The sequence below is a fragment of the Mesoplodon densirostris genome, chromosome 11 (genome assembly GCF_025265405.1).
Source record: "Mesoplodon densirostris isolate mMesDen1 chromosome 11, mMesDen1 primary haplotype, whole genome shotgun sequence".
Classification (NCBI taxonomy): domain Eukaryota; kingdom Metazoa; phylum Chordata; class Mammalia; order Artiodactyla; family Ziphiidae; genus Mesoplodon; species Mesoplodon densirostris.
This window is the reverse complement of record NC_082671.1, coordinates 22,827,345-22,851,746: the sequence shown is the minus strand read 5'-3', so window position 1 is coordinate 22,851,746 and position 24,402 is coordinate 22,827,345. Positions and strand designations below refer to the sequence as shown.

Here is a 24,402-nt window from a genome sequence, read left to right as displayed (position 1 = left end):
GCTTTTAGAGCATGATTTATTTTAAGTTGAGTATTTCCTCTCTGTGTTTGGTACAAAAAAAATCTTTTTGACGTGACATAAAATCAAAGAGCTGACTTGGTTTTTACCTTGTTGAATATTTTCATAATAGAAAAAAATTAACCTGTTTATTTCTTACATTTTATTGTGTTTTGTATAACGTTCTAGAAACCTTGAAATGCATGTTGTTGGTAATTCATAATTTTTCATAACCAGAGATATGCGGAGACTGCAGTTGTACACCGTTTCTGTTTTTCCCCTCTTCCTGGGCACATGGAGAGACTGTATTTTCCAGTCTGCCTTGTAGCTAGGTGTGGCCATGGGAGTGGGTACTTGCCAATGGAATACGAGTACAAGTGATTCGAGGAACTTCTGCCTCATCTGCTTAAGAGGATCTCCCTGACCTGAGACTCCCTCTCCCCCACGTAGCCACCTAGACCAGAGCAACCCTGCAAGCCAGCTGTGGATGGCAGAGTTATTGCCAGCCTGGGTCCCCAGTGACTGGCTGAAGCAGAACTGCCCACCAAGCTGGGACACTTGTCTTGCACTGTTACCTGGGAGACAAACACAGTTCACTGTGCTTCGAGCCACTGCATTTTGAGGCGCTTTTTCTTACAGCAGCTTAGCCTACTCTGTAAAACTACTACAAAATTTATTTTACAAGATGTCCTATTGTAAAGTATTTTACCAAAATATACTGAATAATCAAAAACTACATAAGCAAAAAGTAATTTTCTTCCAAAAACAAAACTCTAGACATTTTTTTTGATTCTGCTAGTGTATTTCTCTATATATTAAGAAATGGATAAGGCGAATTTAATCCTCCATTCAAACATAAAAGTCTGTTTACCAAAGCCAGACATGTTTTCCAAAGAGTTGTTCTTTGAAAGGGGTAATATGTTCTGGCCTGCATTATATCTATTAAAGGAAAACAAGTAAAAGAATACCCACCTCAGAAGCACATTTCTTTGATATAGTATCCCATAATAATCCCATTTTAATTAGGGCCAAATTCTGCTTATGATCAAATGCAGTCTCAAGAAACAAAATTCTTCCAGGGTCACTTTATAATACAATAATGAAAGAAGAATAAAGCAAGGTTAACATCATTGAATTTCAAAAAAAAATTATAAATTGGAATGAGGGTAGAATCACACACATATTCATGGTTTATTTTTTTATACCACAATTGGTGTCGTATCTAATGGTACTTCTTTGCTGAATATTTTTGTGTATTTGTTGGTTGCTTTGTTTTTCTCACAAAGTAAAGTAACATTTGTAATTTAGGTTTTTCGTTAAGTTCTTCCATTAGAATATATATTAACAAGATAAGCTAAAATATGAAAGTTAAAATAAATAGTGCCAAAATGGCCCATGGCTAAAAAAACAAACATCTAAGCCCTGAACGAAGTAGGGATGAATTCATTCCTCAAAATCCTAAAACAGGAGAAGTAGGAAAAGGGGTTACGAAAGAATCTACGACCTTAATAACATTTAAAAAACTAAGTGAATATTACAGTATTCTTCGTAGAACTCAGAACTCTGGGTGAATTCTGAGACAAAACATTTAAGAGGATAAAATAGGCATTAGCTACAGGAAAATAATCCATTCTCTCTGTACATATTTTTAAGTAGTAGCAAATTCATCTCACTTTATTTTTTAAAAATTTTCTTTTGTTTTGTTTGGCCACGCTGCACAACTTGCAAGATCTTAGTTCCTGGACCAGGGATCAAACCCACGCCCCCTGCAGTCGAAGCGGGGAGTCTTAACCACTGGATCGCCAGTGAAGTCCCACTTTTTTTTGCTTTAAATGCAATACTGGACTTTTAACTCTGTCTGCCAGTATCAAGATTATGATCATTGTTATCTAGATCTTCTTTACTCATATGATGATGTCTACTTCAACCTTAAACGGAAATCTGTGGAACTTTGCTCTAGTAAACATTGCTTCCCCTCTTCCACCAGTTCCTGGCTGCCTGACATAACCAGCCATCAGACTGACGAGAGAATGTGCTTATAGCGTTCTGTAAGGGGGATAGAATGCAATACGGATAAAATGCAGTATGGGATAGAATGCAGTATGGATCATAGGTCTGAAAAGAATCAAGGTTCTTAGGTTTTCTACTTCTCGGTTTCTGTGTTTAAAAATATAAAACCACAGGGACTTCCCTGGTGGTGCAGTGGTTAAGAATCTGCCTGCCAGTGCAGGGGACATGGGTTCGATACCTGGCCCGGGAAGATCCCACATGCCGTGGAGCAACTAAGCCCGTGCGTCACAGCTACTGAGCCTGCGCTGTAGAGCCCGCGAGCCACAACTGCTGAGCCCACGTGCTGCAACTACTGAAGCCTGCGCACCTACAGCCTGTGCTCAGCAACAAGAGAAGCCACTGCAATGAGAAGCCTGCGCACCACAACGAAGAGTAGCCCCCGCTCGCCACAACTAGAAAAAGCCTGCACACAGCAACGAAGACCCAACACAGCCAAAAAATAAATTAAATAAATAAATAAATAAAGTTGAAGTTGCTTTAAAAAAAAAAAAATATATATATATATATATATAAACCCACATTATAGTAACTGACCGCTGTGTGACAATTCATCTAGAGTCTTGGTCCAAAGAGTCGTCTAATGCTGGCTTTAGTGCTACTCAAGTCTACGACAGATCCAAGCTGGGCCTCAACTTCCTTATCTGGCCATGGGAATACTTTATTAATATTTGTTTTTCCTAAGCCCACTCTAGAAGAAGTCTGTACCTGCAGGAAATTACATGGCACACAACTCTTCACTTAAAGCAAAAATAAAGACAGCCTTAAAGAGGAAACAGTATCACAATGGGGAGGGAGGAGTAAATGGCTGAGGAACATGTGACTGTGGCAATGCCTCTGGGATGGGTCAGCCGGTTGGAGGGCCAAATCCAGCCTGCTGCCTGTTTTATTAAGAGCTAAGAAAGACTTCTCCATTTTTAAATGATTTTTTAAAATTCTGAAGAAGAAGAGTATTTCATAATACATGAAAATTTTAGGAAATTCAAATATTAGTGTCTATACATAAAGTTTTATTGAAACACAGACATGCCCTTCCATTTATGTGTCGTGACTGCTTTCACACCACAACAGCGAGAGTTCAGCAGTCATGACAGGGACCGTACAGCCTGCAAAGCCTAACACATTTACTAGCTGTCCTTTATAGAATTCGTTTTGCAAACCTTCCTCTAGAATGTTCAAGGTAGAAATGTCCAATGGCAGTTGGAATTTAGATTTTTGGAATGATCCACAAGAAGCAGTAGTTTAAAATGTGGGAGTTGAGGAAGTCAAGAAGAGATTCGAGAAAAGAGGACTGGAGAAAGCACCTGTGGAAGATGACTTTGATAAGTTGGGAGAGGAAGGAATCCCTGAAGGGAGGAAAGAAGGCACAGGTAGAACACGGTGGGTGTCCCAAAAGCCAAGCAAGGAGTGAGTTGGTGACAGCAGACATGTCAGAGAGATCAGGTAAACTGGAGATAAAACGGTTCATTGGATTTGGTGACTAGAGGTCATTGGTGGCCCCCAAGAAAGCGATTTCTATGAAACAATGCGGCATTTGCCAGTTTACAAGAGGTCCAGGAGCAAACAGATTTGCCCTGGAAAGGAGACCAACATTTGTCTGCTTGCTTGCTTGTTATTTTTCATAGAATACTGAGAGTGTTTGTAGGCCTAACAGAAGCATTCAAGAGATGGAGATGTGAAGAGAGGACACAGAGAGCTGAGGAAAGGAATGGAGAAAAGGTTGAAGGGATGCCTAAGTTGAATATAGAAGGGGCACAGCTCCCTCTGAAACAATGAAGAAGAAAAGAGTGGACACACAAAGAAAATTTGAAGGGGGAAGCCAAAAAGGGCATGATAACATTAAGTGGTGAGGTTAACTACATAGAATAAGGAAGCTGGAATAACAACGGGGCATTTCAGGAGGGTAAACCAGTAACCATCATGCGTAAAGCTGTACAAAGTCCACTGGGGTGTCTAAAAGGACTGCTGAGGAAAAGTATTTGATATGGTTTTGGAGTCTTTCCCAAAAGTTTGGTAGCTTAGCTGTGGAGATGGAAAAGAAGTTGAAAGAGGCTAAGATTAACATGAAAGACTCCAGAAAAGGTAACACGTGGAATGACTGTTCAAGAAGACAGTGTTGAAACAACTTGTCCTGGAGTCCAGACTGGTTGGTAGAGCAAGGGAAACCAGAGGGAACTTGACCAGCTAGGATTAGAAAGAAGACTTAAGAAAGAAATGAGACTGAAGTGTCATTTCTGTAAGGCGAAGGAAGTACAAAAGATAGAAATCAATGAAGATAAAATCAGAAAGGAGGACTTCTATCATCACTATCACCAAATGAAAGATCTTGGAATATTGAAAATAAGGTGTAAGATCTGGCTGTCATTGGGGACTATGGGAATCTCAGAAGAAATTTGAAGATGCAGCTGCTTTATCCTGGAAGGCTCTTGTTCCTCAAGGTTTCTTGTCTATGTATGCGTCCCAGGGTCTTGTAGGTGGAAGGTGATCAGAGACCAGAAAAGTGATGTCTGAGCTGTTTGCAGTGGGAGTAGATCACAGAGAAAAGCCTTAGCCAGAGAATCTTAACTTGAACCTTAACTTGAATATTAACTTGAACTTCAAGTCTTAACTTCAAGTCAAGAATCTTAACTTAATCTTAACTTAACTTCAAGTCAAGAATCTTAACTTCAAGTCAAGAATCTTAACTTGAACCTAAGGGGTTTAGTTGAAACTGAGTAGTCCTTTGGAATGGAGCTGAACAATGACTCAACTCATTGACTGGCTCACTGGGCACCCTTTCCCTCCCTCCCAGGGAAACCGAGATTGAATGAATAATAGCTGTGAAATGCTCCTTTGAGAACAAGACTCCTACACACTAATAAATACTAAATGCTTTTCATTACAACTTAAGTGAATGACTTGCTTCCCCTCAAAATGCGTCCTAATGAATGGCATGAGAAAGAATGACATTTCCCCAAAATGTTGCACATTAACGCTAATTTATTATAGACTCATGAATGTCTATAAATTTTGTTGATTGAAAATTAATTTGCATCAACATTTGAGGAATGGAAGGAGGGACGTTAATAAGTACCTGAACCATTCAATTATTTGAAGTACCTAGACTTAGCTAAAATTTACTAAAGGATAATTTTAAAACTTATTCATCAAATTAAATAGTGACATTTGGGGGTCATTTGAAATGAAAAACATCTTTTTTTTTTTTCTCAGCTCCCACTTTACCTCTTCTCCCCTGGCTCCTGGTCCCAGTCCCCATCCCATCCTTGCTGCCCCTAGATATTCTTTCAGAGATTCGGCAGTGGTAGGAAGGAAAATATTCACATATTCCAGAAAGCAAATAATTTCTTGGTCTTCATGACATAAGAATACTAGCTTTCCCACAGAGAAGCAAACTGGATGACAGTTTTAGGATAATTGAATTGCTTGATGCTTTTCAAGTTGTTCGGAAACCAGTGCTGTGAAAACCAGTTTTTTTCAGTGCTACCTGTAGTTTCCTGTGGTAGGAGATTTTCTATTTACCCGTTAAAAACAAAACACAGAGCAAAGGCTTGCAGATGTTTGAGTGGGTTTATGTTATACAGTGGCTTTGAAAATGAAAACTTGGTAAACTAAATTAAAACAAACTGAGTTGCCCAAATTTTCAATAAGTTAGGTATAATAATTTGGGGTGGACAAAAAAAATCTGTATAAAAGAGACCCATAGATCCTAATTTTAAATTATTTGAGGGCCAAATGGTCACCCTTTCCCCCCCTTTCTGGATGGAGATGGAGGGTATCAGGGCTTTCAGGTATGAAACAATTGATAATGATACCAAACAAAATGGTTGGTAATCACAAAGAGAGTAAGGCACAAAAAGAAAAGAATCTGGGCAGAGATAAATCATGGAACTGCGCAGAAACTGAATGATGTTGGCCTCTGCTTCTGAACCTTGACCATGCATCAGAAATACCTGGAGGGCTTGTAAAAATACAAATTGCGGGGCTTCCCTGGTGGCGCAGTGGTTGAGAGTCCGCCTGCTGATGCAGGGGACGTGGATTCGTGCCCTGGTCCGGGAAGATCCCACATGCCACGGAGCGGCTGGGCCCATGAGCCATGGCCGCTGAGCCTGCACATCCGGAGCCTGTGCTCCGCAACGGGAGAGGCCACAACAGTGAGAGGCCCGCGTACCACAAAAAAACAAAAAACAAATTGCTAGCCCCCCACCAACAGTTTCTAATTCAGTAGATCTGGGATAGGGCCTGAGAGTTTCCTTTCCACCAAATTCCCAAAAGATGCTGACGCTACTGGTTCTGGGACCACACTTTAAGAACTAAATTTAGGACAGTGTCTAGAGACAGAAAGAAGAAATAAGAAAGTGTGGAAGACAATGAGGCAAGATAGAAGAAGCCGGTTTATTGGAGGAAATTAAAGGGAAGAAGGAATCAAGACAACAGGTGATGACTAAATTAAAATTTTAAAAAGCAAGGGAAGGTAAACTTTAATTGAATGCCAAGCCCTGTGCTAGGCACTTTACATTCACATTCCTGCCAGGTAGGTAAAATAACATCCAGAAGAGGAACAAGATGTTCAAAAACTTGACAAATATGAGTGGATAATGAAGACTATAGTAAAATAGCTTTGCAAGGTCAACGCAGTTAAAAAATGGTCCTGAGTTCTAAGCCACTTAAGAGATAGACAAGGAGAAAGATGGAGATCAGAGTACCATACCTGTTACTGGTTAAGGCTGGGAGGGATGATGTGGCTTAGGAGTGCAGCAACTGTGCGCTTCCCAGTGCTGCTGCTCAGAAACAGACCGGTCTATCGGGCCAGGCCAGGTGGACATGTTTCCTCCCGTGGGGCCCTCCCCTTGGAAAATTTCCAACATGGAAGATAAGACATGAATATGGGCATTACTGTGGCCATTCCTCGAGGAAGGAGAGCATGGCAGGGGCTGAGCTTAGCAAGCCCTATTTACTCGTCTCAAATTTACCATTCAAATAATTTGCTTTTCATTCTCTGAGGCAGAGTGGTGAAAGAGTAAAGAGGTTGGGAATGTTACATGAGCTGAGGTCTCTCTAGATGCAAGGAAAAACATCAGGAGCCTGGAATAAATATCCTCTCCCTATAGGTAGGCGAACCTAGCATAAAAGCAGACTATTTCCCTCTAAAGCCTGCTCCGTTTCAACGATTCTGTTGGGACTTCCCTGGCAGTCTGGTGGTTAAGGCTCTGGCGCTTCCACTGCAGAGGGCACGGGTTTGATCCCTGGTTAGGGAACTAAGATCCTGCGTGCCACACTGCGCGGCCAAATATATATATATATATATGATTTTGTTGCTTCTAGAAAGAAAGCACGACAAAGATTGGGGAGTAGTAAAGAATCCCAGGAAGATGCAAGATGAAGGAACCAATACCGTATTTTGGTAGCATGGTAACTTGAATTACTGGTGCCCAATGACAGGGGATTGCCTGCAAGACTAAACACTGGAAGTGGGCCTGGCTGGTGGCTGGGTCAGTATCCCGAGGAGAGGCTGGTTGATCTAAATTTCACACGTAGCTTCCGAGTCTGCTTCTCTCTGTGGCCATTTTGACTAGTTTTCATTTTCTATTTGCTGCTGGCCATCTAGTTTGTTCCTTAGGAAAATGGCTCAAATGGACATTTGGAAAGGAAAAAAAGACACTAAAGAGCAGGCTCATTCTACTTAAACAATGTGCAATCAGACTAGTATTTCCAGTAGTTCAACCTGCTATGAGTCCCAGTTCATCACATCATCAGAGGTTTGTGCTCCATGTCCGTAGAAGTGCAGAGCCTCTTCAGTTCTCCTTCCGCCCTGTCGCTGCAGTGTCAGCTTGCGCTCCGGGAGTTCCCGCAGCGATGCACACGGCCTTACAGTGGATGAGGGTGGGCTCTCACCACTTGACTTTCCAACGTGCTCGTGCTTAGTAGAGCACCTCCTTGGCACAGTGAAAGTTCTTTAAGCTGGACTTTGTTGAAATGCCCCTGGAGGCACATGTTAAAGCTGAGATTTTAATTACAGACCATTAACTACTGCTGCTTCTGTGTCTTTAATTGAGTACCGTATATATAGTTCTAGGGCCCTTGAGGATTTTACCCCAATAGGTGGAGTTTTATGTGTTCAGTGGATTTTTGTTGTTGCTGTTTCAGGGAAAATGTTTGAATTCCGATAATTCTTGCTAGGAACACAAAAGAGAAAGCAGAAGATGCCCAGGAACTCAATAATTGAGTGGATGAAGATGAATATAGGAAAAAAAACAGCAGGAAAATGGTATCTGAACTGACTGAATTACATAAAGTCCTAGAACCTTCACACATTTTTATTACTCAAAGAATTCTATTTTTATTTGGAAAACCAGAGGGTTTATATTAGTTTTATTATCTTATGGTTGGGATAATCAGCAAACTTAAACCTGAACTCAAACCTAAACCTGAACCTGAACTCAGACCTATAGTTTCGTCAAAATTTTAGCTAAAAACGAGAGGAAAAACTTTTAAAATATCTCTTTCAGAAGTTCCAAACACCTATATAAAATTCTTAACACTTGGAAAAATTGTAAATTTACAAGTATTAGTTACCAAAATAATCTTCCTGATTATTTTCTTAACATGAGTAAAATGTCTTCAGAGCTTTCTTCTCTTGAATATTCACTGTGGTTAATGAGTGTTCAGTGTAGTTTATAAATGATCGTTTAAACACAGAGATAGGAAGAAAATGAAGAGACCAAGCTTCTAGTCTACATTCAGCCATAAACCAGTGGTATGATCTAGGGGCCAGTTAGTGTTCTCATGATTAAAATACCTGTTGTAGAGCATTCAGAGATATCTCATAAGGGTAAAAATGAGGTCATGTATACAAAGCACTGAAAAAAATTTAAAGTGTTATATGACTTTTAAAGTAATCAGCATCATTTTAAATGGACGAATAGCATAAACTGCAGATGTTTAGCTTAGGGAAGGTAAGACGGAAGTGGTAAAGCAAAAGTGTCTTCTTATACTTGAGAGCTGCTCAGTTGATCTGGAGGACAGACTTTAAAAGCGGGTGGAAATTACAGTCCAGTAGTTTTCAGCATAACATAATAAAACAACTGTCCAGCCTGCATGCCAAGTTCCTTTACTAATTGTCAGAGATGCCTTTTGTGACATTAGCTGCTATAATTTATTATTGGACCAAGAGCTCTCTAAAGTCCTTTCCAACTTTCAGAGCCTTAGTTCCTGTGTTCATCTAAAAAACAAATCAATGAATTTTGTGACAGTTGATTCTATTGATTATGTTTATGTGACAGGATACAATCAAGTGGAAAAATATATTCCCTTAGGTGTACCATGAAGATCCTAATGTGTTCTCCAGAGAACAGTGATATTTCTAGAGCATGGGAGGGCTGTATGCTTAGTGGGGATTCCTTAGCCCTCCCAGAAATGCCTTCACTAAGCAGCGGTGCTTTAAACAATCATTTGATGTTAGCAATAAAAATCCCATTGAAGATAGTATATACTATATTATACCATATTCTTCTTCTTCACATGAGAAATACCTTTGGAATTTAAAATCAAGGAAAGCCTTTCTTTTTCTGAGGAACTAGAATATTTCCTTATTCCAGTAACAAAGCTTTGTAATTAATGAGCGCATTGTCCTGGCTGCTAGGAAGCTCAAAGCAGATTTGAAATAACCATGCCAACTCTGACAGTTCTCAGAGTTGGCATGCTTACATTATCTCTTTTTCCCTTGGTCTGAATTTTCTTTCTCTTTCATAATGTTTTAAACTGTTAAAAAATTTTTTTAAAGATGGTCATACTTTTAAAGTAGTCACTGTAGATACCTTCAGTTGATTTTGCAAAAACGTCTTCTATGCTCTTCTTTCGTTAGCCAACCTTGCTATTTTCCACATAGACACAGAAGCACAAACACACACACGCCAGTGTACTATTTTCTTCTTTTCAAAATATGCAGAAAATAAATTGAATAAAACACAGTAAATTATTTGCAGCTCTGAAGGGTTTGACCATCAAATAAATCTGATTATGTTCTCCTTGCAGATGATGCCATATTTACTTAAAGATCAGGATAGTTTGTTCTTTCTTGGTCTTCTAAGTGTTACATAACCTGTGAAATATATTACTTCACCGTCCTCATGAAGTGTTTTAGTGATGGCCAGGAGGTTTTGGACGGTGAAGAATTTAGGACTCTTTTGAAGCTTATGACAAATGTTAATTTGAAGTTCAAAGATGCATAGTCTCTGCCAGTTTTTCTTGCCATTTATTTATTTATTCAAATTTTATTCCTGCACTCCTACCCGCATTCCTGATGATAGCACTTAACCCTTTCATAAAGAAGCTTCCTTTTGTCTTTTTAAGCTCCCTTGGAGTCAACTACTAGATATCATGGGCATTCTTTTGCTTTTTCAGAGAACTCTGGAAAGCAAGCAGCTTCCTCTTCATGTCCAAACCTGCCACAGGTCTAACAGGTAAGTTTTTGTATTTCATTTTGATACAGATTCTGTAGGCCTTCTGTTGTAAGCAACTAAAATTTTTTGAAAAGAAGTTATCTTTTAAAAAATTTAAATATAGTTGATATAAAATATTATGTTAGTTTCAGGTATACTACATTGTAATTTGACATTTGCATATACATTACAAAATGAACACCACGGTAAGTCAAGTACCATCTGTCCCCATTCAAAGTTCCTACAATATTATTGATCATATTCCTTATGCTGTATATTATATCCCTGTGGGTTATTCATTTTATAACTAGAGATTTATACTGTTAATTCCCTTCACCTGTTTCACCCAACCCTCCACCTGCCTCTGCTCTAGCAACCATCCATCTATTCTCTGTATCTATGAGTCTGTTTTCATTTTGCTTTGTTTGTTTGTTTTGTTTTTTAGAGTCCACATATAAATGAGATCAGACAGTATTTTTCTTTTCCTGTCTGATTTATTTCACTTAGCAAAATGCCCTCTAGAGTCATCCATGTTGTCACAAATGGCAAGATTTCATTTTTAATGGCTGAGTAATATTCCATTGTGTGTGTGTGTGTGTGTGTGTGTGTGTGTATCACATCTTCTTTATCCATCCATCCATCCAGGGACACTTAGGTTGCTTCCATATCTTGGCTATTTTAAATGATGCTGCAATGAACATTGGGGTGCATATATCTTTTGGAATTAGTGTTTTGGTTTTCTTTGGGAAAATACCCAGAAATGAAATTTCTGGATCATATGGTAGTTTTATTTTTAATTTGTTGAGGAAACTGCATACTGTTTTCCATACTGGCTGCATCAATTTGCAGTGCACAGGGTTCCTTTTCCACCATATCTTCGCCAACACTTGTTATTTGTTATCTTTTTTGGATGATAGCCATTCTGACAGGTGTGAGATGGTATCTCATTGTGGTTTTGATTTGCATTTCCTTGATGATTTGAGATGTTGAGCATCTTTTCATATGTCTGTTGGCCATTTGCATACCTCCTTTGGAAAAATGTCTGTTCAGGTCCTCTGCCCATTTTTGAATCAGGTTGCTGGTTTGTTTGATGTTGAGTTGTATGTGTTCTTTGTGTATTTCAGGTATTACCCATTATCACCTATATCAGTTGCAAATACCTTCTTACACTCAGTAAGCTGCCTTTTCATTTTATTGGTGGTTACTTTCACTAAGCGAAAGCTTTTAGTTTGATATTGTCCCATTTGTTTATTTTTGCTTTTGTTTTGCTTGCCTGAGGAGACAGATCAAAAAAATATATTGCTAAATCCAATGTCAAAGAAATTACTGAATAATTATTACTGATTATTTTTGTATACGGTGTGAAAAAGTAGTCCAGTTTGATGCTTTTGCATGTAGCTGTCCAGTTTTCCAACAACATTTATTTAAGACTCTGTCTTTTCCCATTTGTATATTTTTGCTTCCTTTGTTGTAGATTAATTGACCATATGAACTTCGGTTTATTTCTGGGGTCTCTATTCTGTTTTTCTGCCAGTACCATACTGTTTTGATTATTGTAACTTTGTAGTGTAGTTTAAAACCAGGGATTGTGATACCTCCAGCATTGTTCTTTCTCAAGGTCGCTTTGGCTATTAGAGGTCTTTCGTGTTTCCACACAGATTTTAGAATTGTTTGTTCTAGTTCTGTGAAAAATGCCATTGGGATTGCACTGAGTCTGTAGATTACATAGGGTAGTGTAGTCACTTTAACAATATTAATTCTTCCAATCCATGAGCACAGTGTATCTTTCCATTTGTTTGTATCCTCTTCAGTTTCTTTCATCAATGTCTGATAGTTTTCAGATTACAAGTCTTTTACCTCAGTGGTTAGATTTACTCCTAGGAATTTTATTCTTTTTGATGCAATTGTAAATGAGATTGTTTTCTTAATTTCTCTTTCCAATAGTTCATTATTAGTGTATAGAAATGCCACAGATTTCTGTATATTAATTTTGTATCCTGCAACTTTACTGAATTTATTGATGAGTTCTACTAGCTTTGGGGTGCCATCTTTAGAATCTTCTATATATAGTATCATGTCATCTGTAAACAGTGACAGTTTTACTTCCTCCTTTCCAATTTGGATTCTTTTTATTGCTTTTCTTGTCTGATTGCTATGGCTAGGACTTCCAATACTATGTTGAGTAAAAGTGGTGAGAGTGGCATCCTTGTCTTATTCCTGATCTTAGAGGAAATGATTTCAGCTTTTCATCATTGAGTATGATGTTGGCAGTGGGTTTGTCATATATGACCTTTGTTATGTTGAGGTATGTTCCTTGTATGCCTACACTGTTGAGAGTTTTTATCATAAAATTGATGTTGAATTTGTCCAAAGCTTTTTCTTCATCTATTGAGATAATCATATGATTTTTATTCTTCAATTTGTTAATGTGGTGTATCACATAGATTGATTTGTGGATATTGATTTGTGGATAAATCCCACTTGATCATGGTGTATGATCATTTTAATGTACTGCTGAATTCACTTTCCTAGTATTTTGTTGAGGATTTTTTTTTTTTTTTTTTTTGCGGTATGCGGGCCTCTCACTGTTGTGACCTCTCCCGTTGCGGAGCACAGGCTCTGGACGCACAGGCTCAGTGGCCACGGCTCACGGGCACAGCCACTCCACGGCATGTGGGATCTTCCTGGACCGGGGCACGAACCAGTGTCCCCTGCATCAGCAGGCAGACTCTCAACCACTGCGCCACCAGGGAAGCCCTTGTTGAGGATTTTTGCTTCTGTATTCATCAGTGCTACTGGCTTGTAATTTTCTTTCTTTTTTTGTGTGGTGTCTTTGTTTTGGTATCAGGGTGATGCTGGCCTCATAGAATGAGTTTGAAAACAGTCCTTCCTCTTCAATTTTTTTTTTTTAAGTAGTTTGAGAAGGATAGGTATGAACTCATCTTTAAATGCTTGGTAAATTCACCTGCAAGGCCATCTGGACCTGAACATTTTTGTTGGGAGTTTTTTGTTTTTTTAATCACTGATTCAGTTTCATTACTGGTAATTGGTTTACTCATATTTTCCATTTTTTCTTAAGTCAGTCTTGGGATATTGTATGTTACAAGGAATTTCTCCATTTCTTTTAGCTTGTCTGTTTTATTGGCATATAATTGTTCATAGTAATCGCTTATGATGCTGTTCATATTTTCTATTTTTTCCTAAGTCAGTCTTGGGAGATTGTATGTTTCCAGGAATGAATCCATTTCTTCTAGGTTGTCCATTTTATTACCATATATTTGTTCATAATAATCTTGTATGAGCCTATGTATCTGTCTGGTGTCAGTTGTGACTTCTCTTTCTTTTCTGATTTTATCTATTTGGGCCCTATCTTAGTCTCTATTTCACTTTTTTCTGCTCTTTATGATTTCTTTCCTTCTTCTAACTTTGGGTTTTGTTTGTTCTCCTTTTTCTAATTCCTTTAAGTTTAAGTTTAGATTGTTTATTTGCTATTTTTCTTATGTCCTGAACTATGCTTGTATTGCTGCAAACTTCCCTCTTAAAACTGCTTTTGCTGCACCCCATAGATTTTGGATCATTGTGTTTCCATTTTCATTTTCCTCCAGGAGTTTTTGTTTCCTCTGGATTTTGTCAGTGACCCATTGGCTGTTTAGTAGTATATTGTTTAGACTCCATATGTTGGTGTTTTTTTGCAGTTTTTTTCTTGTAGTTGATTTCTAGTTTCATGCCTTTGTGGCAAAAAAACATGCTTGATATGATTGCAGTCTTCTTATATTTATTGAGACTGGTTTTGTGGCTTAGCATGTGATGTATCCTGGGGAATGTTTAATGTGCTCTTGAAAAGAATGTGTATTCTGCTGTTTTTGGCTGGAATGTTCTATACATACCTATTAATTTTCTCACAGTCTAATGTGTCATTTAAGACTAGCATTTTCTTTTTGATTTTCTGTCTGAATGATCTGTCCATTGATGTAAGTGGGGTATTAGAGTCCCCTACTATTATTGTAGTATTGTCATTTTATCCCTCTCTGTTTGTTAATATTTGCTTCATGTATGTAAGTGCTCCTATGTTGGGTGCATATTTATTTACAGTTGCTATAACTTCTTGTTGGATAGATCCCTCGACCATTCTTTAATGTCCTTTTTTGTCTCTTGTTACAGTCTTTGTTTTAAAGTCTTCTGTCTAAGTATCATTACCCTAAATTTCTTTTAGTTTCCACTTGCCTGGAATACCTTTTTCCATCCCCTCACTTTCAATCTTTGTGTGTCTTTAGATCTGAAGTGAGTCTCTTATAGGCAGCATATATATGGGTCTTGTTTTGTATCCATTCAGCCAGTCTGTGTCTTTTGATCGCAGCATTTGGTCCACTTACATTTAAAGTAATTATTGATAGGTATGTGCTTATTGCCATTTTGTGAATTTTTTTCAGTTTGTTATTGTTCTTTTCTTCTTGTGATTTGATGAATATCTTATATATGATTATTCTGAATTGATCTCTTAAGTTTGAATGCATTCTAACAACCCTATATTTTTACCCACCCTCCATGTTTAATGTTTTTGACATTGTATTTTACATCTTTTGGTTTTGTGTGTCTCTTAACTAGTTATTGTGGATATAGATAAGTTTACTATTTTTGTCTTTTAACCTTCCTACTAGCTTTATACTTGGTTGATATACCACCTCTACTGTATATTTGCCTTACCGATGAGATTTTTGTCTTTCATAATTGTCATATTTCTAGTTGTAACCTTTTCTGCTTAGAAGAGCCCCTTTAAACATTTTATATAAAACTAGTTTAGTGATGAACTTTTGCTTGTCTATAAAATTCTTTATTTGTCTTTTACATCTGAATAATATGCCAGGTAAAATGTTCTTGGTTTTAGGTTTTTCCTTTCATTGCTTTAAATGTATCATACCACTCCCTCTGGCTTACAGTTTCTGCTGAAAAGTCAGCTAATAGCCTTATGGGAGTTTGCTTGTATGTAACTAATTTCTTTTCCCTTGCTGATTTTAAGATTCTCTATATTTAATTTTTGTCATTTTAATTATAATATGTCTTGTTTTTTACCTCTGGATTCATCTTGTTGGGGACTCCGTCCTTCTTGAACCTGGATATCTGTTTCCTTTCCAAGTTAGGGAAGTTTTCATCTCTTATTTCTTCAGATAAGTTTTCTGCCCCTTTTTGGACCCTTATAATGTGAATGTTAGTATGGTTGAGGTTGTCCCTGAGGTCTCTTAAACTGGGTTCACTTTGTTAACTTCTTTTTTTTTTTCCTCTTCAACTTGGGTGATTTCTACCACTCTGTCTTCCTGTTTGTTGACCCATTCCTCTGTATCATCTATCTACTGTTGATTCCTGCTAGTATATTTTTTTATTTCAGTTATTGTATTCTTCAGCTCTGTTTGGTACTGCTTTATGCTTTCTAACTCTTTGTTGAAATTCTCACTGTGTTCATCCATTCTTCTCCTAACTTTGGTGAGCATCTTTAATCATGACCATCATTAATCAGGCAGGTAGATTGCTTATCTCCACTTTATTCTTTTTCCGAGGTTTTTGTCTTGTTCCTTCATTTGGAGCATATTCCTCTGTCTCCTCATTTTGTCCAATTCTTTGTGTTTATTTCTATGTATTAGGTAGGTGGTTATGTCTCCTGATATTGGAGAAGTGGCCTTATATAGGAGATGTCCTTTGGGGCCCATCAGCATGCTTTCTTGTGGTCACCATAATGATATGCTTTAGGGGTGCCCCATATGTGGGCTGCATGGGTTTATTTGTTGTGGTGGGGTCGATTACTTTGGGCATGCTGGTAGTTGGGGTTTGCCTTTGGCTCAGTTGGCTGTGAGGTTCTGTCTCTTGCAGTGGCTGTGGGCCCGCTGGTGGGCAGCATAAGCTCCAGCACCTGTTAGGCCAGAGGGAGGATTCCAAAATGGTGCTTGCCAGTGCAGGTGTCATCAAGGTAGATCGAGCTCCAAAATTGGCTGCCATCAGCGTCTCTGTCCTCAGGGGGAGTCCCAGTTACCTCCTGCCTCTCTGGCAGTCTCTCTAAGATAAGCAAGTAGGTCTAACCCAGGCTACGTTCTAACTACTGCCTCTTTGCTCATACTCAGAGCATGTGAAACGTTTTTGCACCCTTTAAAAGTGGAGTCTGTGTTTCCTAATGGCCTTCAAAGCCAGTTGTTCTGGGGGCTCGTCTTCTTTGTGCATGACCCCTGGACTGGGGAGCCTGATGTAGGGCTTGGACCCTTCGCTCTTTGGGGAGGACCTCTGCAGTTGTGATATTCTTCCATTTAGGATTGCTGATTCGGGGGTGTTGGTCCTGACTATACTGCATCTCTGCCGCTCCTATCTGTCTTGGTGTGGTTCCTTCTTTATGTCTTCAGTTGTGGAAGATCTTTTCTGCTAATCTTCAGGTCATTCTCATAGATTGTTATTCCGTAAGTAGTTGTAATTTTGGTGTGCCCATGGGAGGAGGTGGGTTCAGAGTCTTCCTACTCTGCTATCTTGGCCACACCCCAAAGATGTTATCTTATAAATAACCAAACAGACAAATTAATAAATAAATCAACTTGATCTTCTTGTGTTTATACAGCTATTGACATATGGTTGAATTTTTAATTTTGAGGCTAGATATCATAGTTAGTGCCTATTTGTTACTTGATTTAAATTGTTCTGCCTACAGTGTATGTGTAGGTAATGGCATTATTGTTTTTTTAATATCAAAATTATTTAGCTGGGCAATAAACTTGGCTTTTTTTGTTGTACAGTCTGTTTAAGAATAGAATATCCAGGGGAATTCCTTGGCAGTCCAGTGGTTAGGACTCTGTGCTTTCACTGCTGGGGCCCAGGTTCAGGTTCAATCCCTGGTCAGGGAACTAAGATCCCACAAGCCATGCTGTGTGACCAAAAAAAAAAAAAAAAAAAAAAAGAATATCTAATTTTATAGGTAGTTTCCTATTTTTTGACCTGTCACTATGAAATTTTTTTAACTTTATAATCATTATTGTTTTCAAAATTACATGAAGTATTTTTTAGAAGTGTCAGTGCAAGGTTTACAAAAGATTTCTGACACTACTTAAAATTATATCATTAAAAAAAATGACGGTAAGAAGTATAACTATGAAAAATTACATTGTAGTTTTATGTATTCTTATTCACTTGTTTCCTGATTAAATTTGCTAATTAGTTCTGTAAATAATATTTTTAATTGCACCCACTGCTGCCATGTTCCTTGGGATGTGAAGGCTTGAAGGCTTTCTGCCTCTTATATCTTATAAAGATTTTGTAAAAAGAATTCAGATGACTCTAAGGGTGATTCATAAACCACACTTAGATAAGGTTAATTTTCCATCATCAGATTTTGGGTTGGGGGATAGTTTTAATCTCTCAGTGATATTTAAAAACTCAAAGGCAGCAAGATTGTATAATTAATTCTGGGTTTATCTTGATAATTCTTTCAATTGTAAAGTTCAAAAATTATTCTTTGTTTTTGAATTTTATTTATTTTTTATACAGCAGGTTCTTATTAGTTATCTGTTTTATACATATTAGTGTATATATGTCAATCCCAACTCCCAATCATCCCACCACGCCCCCTCCACTTCCCTCCCTTGGTGTCCATACATTTGTTCCCTACATCTTTGTCTCTATTTCTGCCTTGCAAAGCTGTTCAGCTGTACCATTTTTCTAGATTCCACATATATGCATTAATATATGATATTTGTTTTTCTTTCTGACTTACTTCACTCTGTATGACATCCATGTCTCTACAAATGACCAAATTTCGTTCCTTTTTATGGGTAATACTCCACTGTATATATGTACCACATCTTCTTTATCCATTCGTCTGGTGATGGGCATTTAGGTTGCTTCCACATCCTGGCTATTGTAAATAGTGCTGCAGTGAACATTGGGGTGCATGTGTCTTTTTGAAAAATTATTCTTCTAAACTAAATATATATTTTTTTCTTTGAAATTAATATATGGGGAGACACTTTGAAAATAGGTAAATAACGTTATTTCTCATAAAACTTTTACCCAACTAGTTTTAGTATCCATTGATGATCTTCTGTTTCCATGATTGTTTTTCTTTATTAGTTGATATTCTACTATAAGGAAGCACTGTCCCTTCTTATTTATTTATTTATTTGGATAGGGACTCACGGATTCTTATTTTATTAAATAGGTTATGATCCATTACTATCATCATTTATTTTGATGCTCAAATTATCCTAGATTTGGCTAGGGGAAGCCCCAGTAGTCCTTCTGTGTCATTTTTACATACCCCATTATATTTTGAAAAATCCTTTACTTTTTTGTGAAGTATGATGTTCCAAGCTCATCTTGTACTTTCTCTGCCCCAGCCCTGAAATCAACCATTTCTCCAAGCAGCTATATTTTGTTTTAATAGAGAATGATACCAATATCTGAGTGCTAAGTGCACTCATTTCTACTGGTATGGCATTATTTCCAGGCCCTTTCAGAGGAAAAAAGATAGATAGATAGATAGATCAAACTATGAGGTCACACATATTGGAATATGATAGCTGCAATTCCAGTCCAACACCACAAGCAACATTCTAATTTAGTACTGTGCAATGGGTACAATGTGAGCCACATATGTAATTATGAACTTTCTAGTTGCCATGTTTAAAAAAGTAAAGAAACAATTTAAATCTATTTTAATAATGTATTTATTTAACACAATGTATCCTAATTTTTACCATTTCAAGATATAATCAAATAAGACGTTATTAGTGAGTAATAGTAAGTTTTTTTTTTCCTCTTGTAGTAAGTTCTTTTTTTTTTTTTTCCCCTTGTAGTAAGTTCTTCCTAAGCTAGTGTATATTTTGATGCTTACAGCACATCTTCAATTTGGTCTAACCACATTTCAAGGGTTCAGGAGCCATATGTGGCTAATAGCTGCCGTATTGCACAGCAAAGTCTTCTTACTTTCTGTGTTGGTTATCCCATTCCTCAACAATGAAAAACCTGGCTCCCATTATTTTCAGAAGCCTAGAATTTTGCTCAAGCCTGGAATATACAGTAGGTAGCCTCAGAATGGCTAATTTATACCACTGAAAAAAATCAAAATTACTAATTAGTGTTTGTTCTCATTTTTTATATCAAAAACATACAGTGAAAGCCATATGTCTTACCTGTGCAATTCAATGAGTTTTAATCAGCCCCTACACCTGTGTAACCCACATCTCTAGCATTTTCATCACCTGAGAAATGACTCCTGTGCTCCTTCCTAGTCAGTCCTCTGCCCCTTCCAGAGGCAACAGTTTATCTGACCTTTTCCATTATGGAATAGATTTTCCTCTTCTAGAAATTACGTAAATAAAATCACAGTGGATTTTGTGTGTGTGTGTCTGGCTTCTTTCCTCTTAGTATAATGTCTGTGAGATTCATCCATGTTGCTGCATTTTTTTTAACTGCTGAAAAATATTGCATTGTATAAATATACACACTTTGTTTATTCATTGCACTGTTAATAGACATTTGAGTTGTTTCCAGTTTGGGCTAATATGAATAAAGCTGCTAAGAACATCTTTATTTTAGTCTCTGTGAGGACATACATTTTCAGTCCTCTCAGGTAAATACCCAGCAGTGGAATAACTAGGTCATAAAGTAAATGTAATAATTTTCTTTTACATGGTTAAATAGTGTTAATACTGAAATGTTATTAACTGTTTTTGAAACCATCGACAATACTTTTATCTACAGTTTGGCTTTAAAAGCCAGCTAATGGCATTTATATTATTATGACACTTTTTCATGCTGGGTCGAGTAGTGTGCCAGGATAACATTTTCTCCTTTCCAAGTTCATTATCATTTCACCCTTTCCTCCTTCTGCACCCTCCTCTCCTCTCCTTCTCTGGTGGACTGGACGTCTCTCACTCATCCTTCAGGCCTCACTTCAGACTTTCCTCCTCTTGGAAGCCCATCGTGACCTTCCCAGTCTGGTGAGATGACCCTCTTTCTCCTCTGTTTCCTCCTGTCATGATCTGTCTCACCCAGCATTGTGAACATTGGCGTGTGTGTCAGTCTTCTCTTTTTCATGGTGAGCTCCTTGAGAACAAGAATTGTTTCCCATTTTTCTTTGTCTACCTGTTGCCTAAGCATATCTGGCACAGTAAGCCCTCAGCAAATGTTGGTTGAATGGATAATGAAAAGTCAGGTAACTACTTAAGGTCTGTAGTGAGTTAAAGGTAGAACAAGAACTCGAACTGAAGTTTGTTTTTAAATTCATTGTTTTCCTCTTAGTTTTCTGGATCATGTATTTTGTTTCAGCCAAAACAAATGTGAAAGAGATTTTTCACACTTGGTTGAGGTAAAGAAACTAATACATCTTTAGAGGCCAGATGTGAGTATCTCAGAGACAAAGAGTTGGCACTAGCAGTGGTACCGTTGGATTCCTGTGTGGGTGAACAGCAAAACCTGTGGGTCCAGGACCTCAGGACAGCCCGTGGAGCCAAGGCAGGTAAAGGATGAGAGCAGGACCCATGGGGATGTGGATCTCTGGGAACACTGGGCCCCTTTTCAGGGCTATTCTCCCTAATGAGAAAGACAGAGCACTGACATCAGTCGCAGCAACAGATACCAACACAATTTTATTCACAATCTACATTTTAGGTCACTTGGCCAGATTTTTCAGTATCCATGGTGACGGGTTGATCTACTATTTCCAGGGCTGGATTATACTCCAGGGGAAAGAGCTGCATGATGCACAACAGTATTTATAGATGTACATGTATAGACAATAATATCATTGTCAGTCACTGTCAAGCAAAACAAACTTTATGGTTGTTTTCTTCCCCAGCCATTGTTCTAAGTGGTATTTCAGGCTTCATTTTAAAAACTGGGACTGTGTAGTGTTCAGAATTCTTTAGTTCCTATTGTGATTGAAATGGAATTCTAGCCATTAAGAGTTGCAGAACAGGACCAAACAAACAAACAAAACAAAACAAAAACCCAAATGCTAAACATGACATCAAAGCTCCTGATCAATTCACAATCCGTCATCTAACTTTTATTTACATTTTTTAGACTGCAGAAGGGTTGATTGAGGCACCTTAGTGAGAACATTACTAATGGTAAACCCAGTATTCTTGGTGTCAACCCAGGATATATTTATATTTTTTTAGACTGCAGAAGGACTGATTGAGGTACCTTAGTGAGAACATTACTAAGGGTAAACCCAGTATTCTTGGTGTCAACCCAAGATATATTTATTTTTCCTCAGAGCAGCAGCACACAGAGTGTGGACAGATGGAAAGATTTTTTTAAATGCAGTCTCTCTGCCATGTTGATAATAAATAACCACAAGTTTTGATTATAGGACTAGTTTTTGTCCTTCCTGAGAGATAAAACCTTAATGTTAGCCTTCCATTTGTTTTCTTTTTTCCTTCTGCTTTGCCTTATCCTTTCTCTGGTTCAGCCAAGCATCCCAAGGCATGTTGATTATAAAATGGAATCTGATTTTTATCTCTAGGACATATTTTGTGATTATAAAACATTAAAAAAATGTATATCCAAAAACTTTTAACATAATGTAATCAATCCTCTTTCAGTTAGTGATACCAGATAGTGTCATAGCATTCATCCAAAAAAGCAAATTATATTGGTCACCTTTAGCAGCATCAGAAACTAATTTGCTGATTTAAAAAAATCAATGACCACAAAAGTACTGATGGAAATACCTGGCACCTTTGTAGTATTTGAACTATGCTGGTTTAAACTCTATAAATACAGTTGGTGATGTATTTATATTAATAAATACACAGTAATAGAAATAAATATTACTTTTACAAATGAGTAAGGACCCTGTGCTTTTTGAGTAGAGAGAGACAAAATTCAGCTCAGAAGTTACCCTTTGCATTTGTGCATGTAGACACAACTTATTAATCAGGGCTGGTCAATTTTTCCTTCTTTCAGGCCGTCTTAAAAGGGGAATCATGAGTTAGGAAACACTGAGGGGGCCAACCTAAGGTAGACCCCAGCTTTGTCTATAATCAAATTAAGTGACATCCTAAAGTTTTAAAAATTGCCTGTTTAAACATATCCCTTGTTTGTTGGTGATTTGCTCCAGATGCCATAAAGAGTATACTTTATAGGGTCTGGCTTCCATGGAGATCAATTATGACTTTCCTCAAATTATGAGGAGTTGGTTTTATGAATTGGTTTGTTTGTACATCATTGTCTGAGATGTCTGTCTGAAGACTTTATATGGAGAGGATATAGACATGAGATCCTATATGTTTGAGCTGTTTTTCCACATGTACTGATATATTAAAATTCTATCACATACTCTTCATTTGAGAGTAATTGAAAAAATTTTCAGGTATATTCTCTTTCAATAAAGAAGTAGTTAAATTTATATATATATATATATATTTTTATAGATTTATTTATTTTTATTTACTTATTTTTGGCCATGTTGGGTCTTTGTTGCTGCATGCAGGCTTTCTCTAGTTGCAGTGAGCGGGGGCTACCCTTCGTTGAGGTGCGCAGGCTTCTCATTGCAGTGGCTTCCCTTGGTGCGAAGCACGGGCTCTAGGCGTGTGGACTTCAGTAGTTGTGGCACACAGGCTCAGTAATTGTGGTTCACGGGCCCTAGAGCGCAGACTCAGTAGTTGTGGCACACAGGCTTAGTGCTCCACGGCATGTGAGATCTTCCTGGACAAGGGATCGAACCTGTCTCTCCTGCATTGGCAGATGGATTCTTAACCACTGTGCCACCAGGGTAGTCTCAAATTTATATTTTTATAAAAATATTTTATGGGCAGATATTTCAGTATGTATCTCTAAAAAATAAGAACTCTTTGTAATTAAAAAAAAACTTTCTCCTTGTTATAAGTATCACACCTGAAACATTAGTAACATGAATTTAAGTTTTGAAAAGTTGGGAAATAGGTTAGGTTGTATTGTATAGTTATAATTGTAAATAATAAGTTGATATTATCTGGATGTTAGAGGAATTGCCAATGTCAGGTGTGATTACAATCATTAATGAAGAACGAGGGTTACACCTTTCCTGAACCTGATAATATTCTCTGTTGTGACTCTGGTATCAAATAGAATATCTAATTCACACCAATCATTTGATATCTGTACTAAGAAGCAAATGGAAAAAATGGGAAGATAATTTTGAAAGAATTGTAGAGATATGTCAAAGAAGGGTCTTACTAACGATTGAAAGTCCTTTGTACCTTGATCTTATCAACTCTGTTAATTCTCAAGTTTGAGTAAAACCCCATTATACATTTTCAGTGCCCTATTCCTCAGTTAATGAGTATTTCTTGAGAAATTCACTCTGTATATTATTTGTCTAATCTTTTCCAAACCCTTAATGCACTTTGGTAGTCTTTTAATTGATCCACATTTGATTTCCTATGAAATTTATCATTGCTTGTGATTCCTCTATCACATCATGTAGAAGATGAGGAGTCAGACACATCCAGATGAGCCCCACGGGGACTACTGAAGGGCAAAAGGGTGGAGCGTGAAGCTGGAGGGCACATTTCAGGGATCAAATTGTACTAGGGACTCATCATCATAGCCTAGAGAGGAGATAAAGTCACAACTTCAAACTCAGGACCAGATGGAGAGCAGGAATTAAACAACACATCAATTACAAAGTTATCTGGAAAATCTCCAAATATCCCCAAACGACACATTCTAAATCTATGGGTAAAAGAAGAAATCACAAGAAAATTTAGAAAATGTTTTGAACAGAATGAAAATGAACATAGAGCATATATATAAAAACTTGTGGGATGAAGTCAAAGCAGTTTTAGAAACAAATTTATAACATTAAATGCTTATATTAGATAAGAAGAAAGGTCTCAAAACAAGGATCTCAATAAAACTAGGAAAAGAGAAGCAAATTTAACTC

General features: G+C 37.6%; 1 long non-coding RNA gene across 1 annotated transcript in view; it reads left to right on the top strand.

The window, feature by feature from the left end:
• The window catches only part of LOC132498662 (uncharacterized), a 333,526-nt gene that overhangs the window by 13,669 nt on the left and 295,455 nt on the right, over nucleotides 1-24,402 (top strand). Inside the window, exon 2 of the long non-coding RNA XR_009533785.1 lies at nucleotides 10,465-10,523. This is a non-coding gene — a long non-coding RNA (uncharacterized LOC132498662). The remainder of the gene's footprint in view (nucleotides 1-10,464; nucleotides 10,524-24,402) is intronic.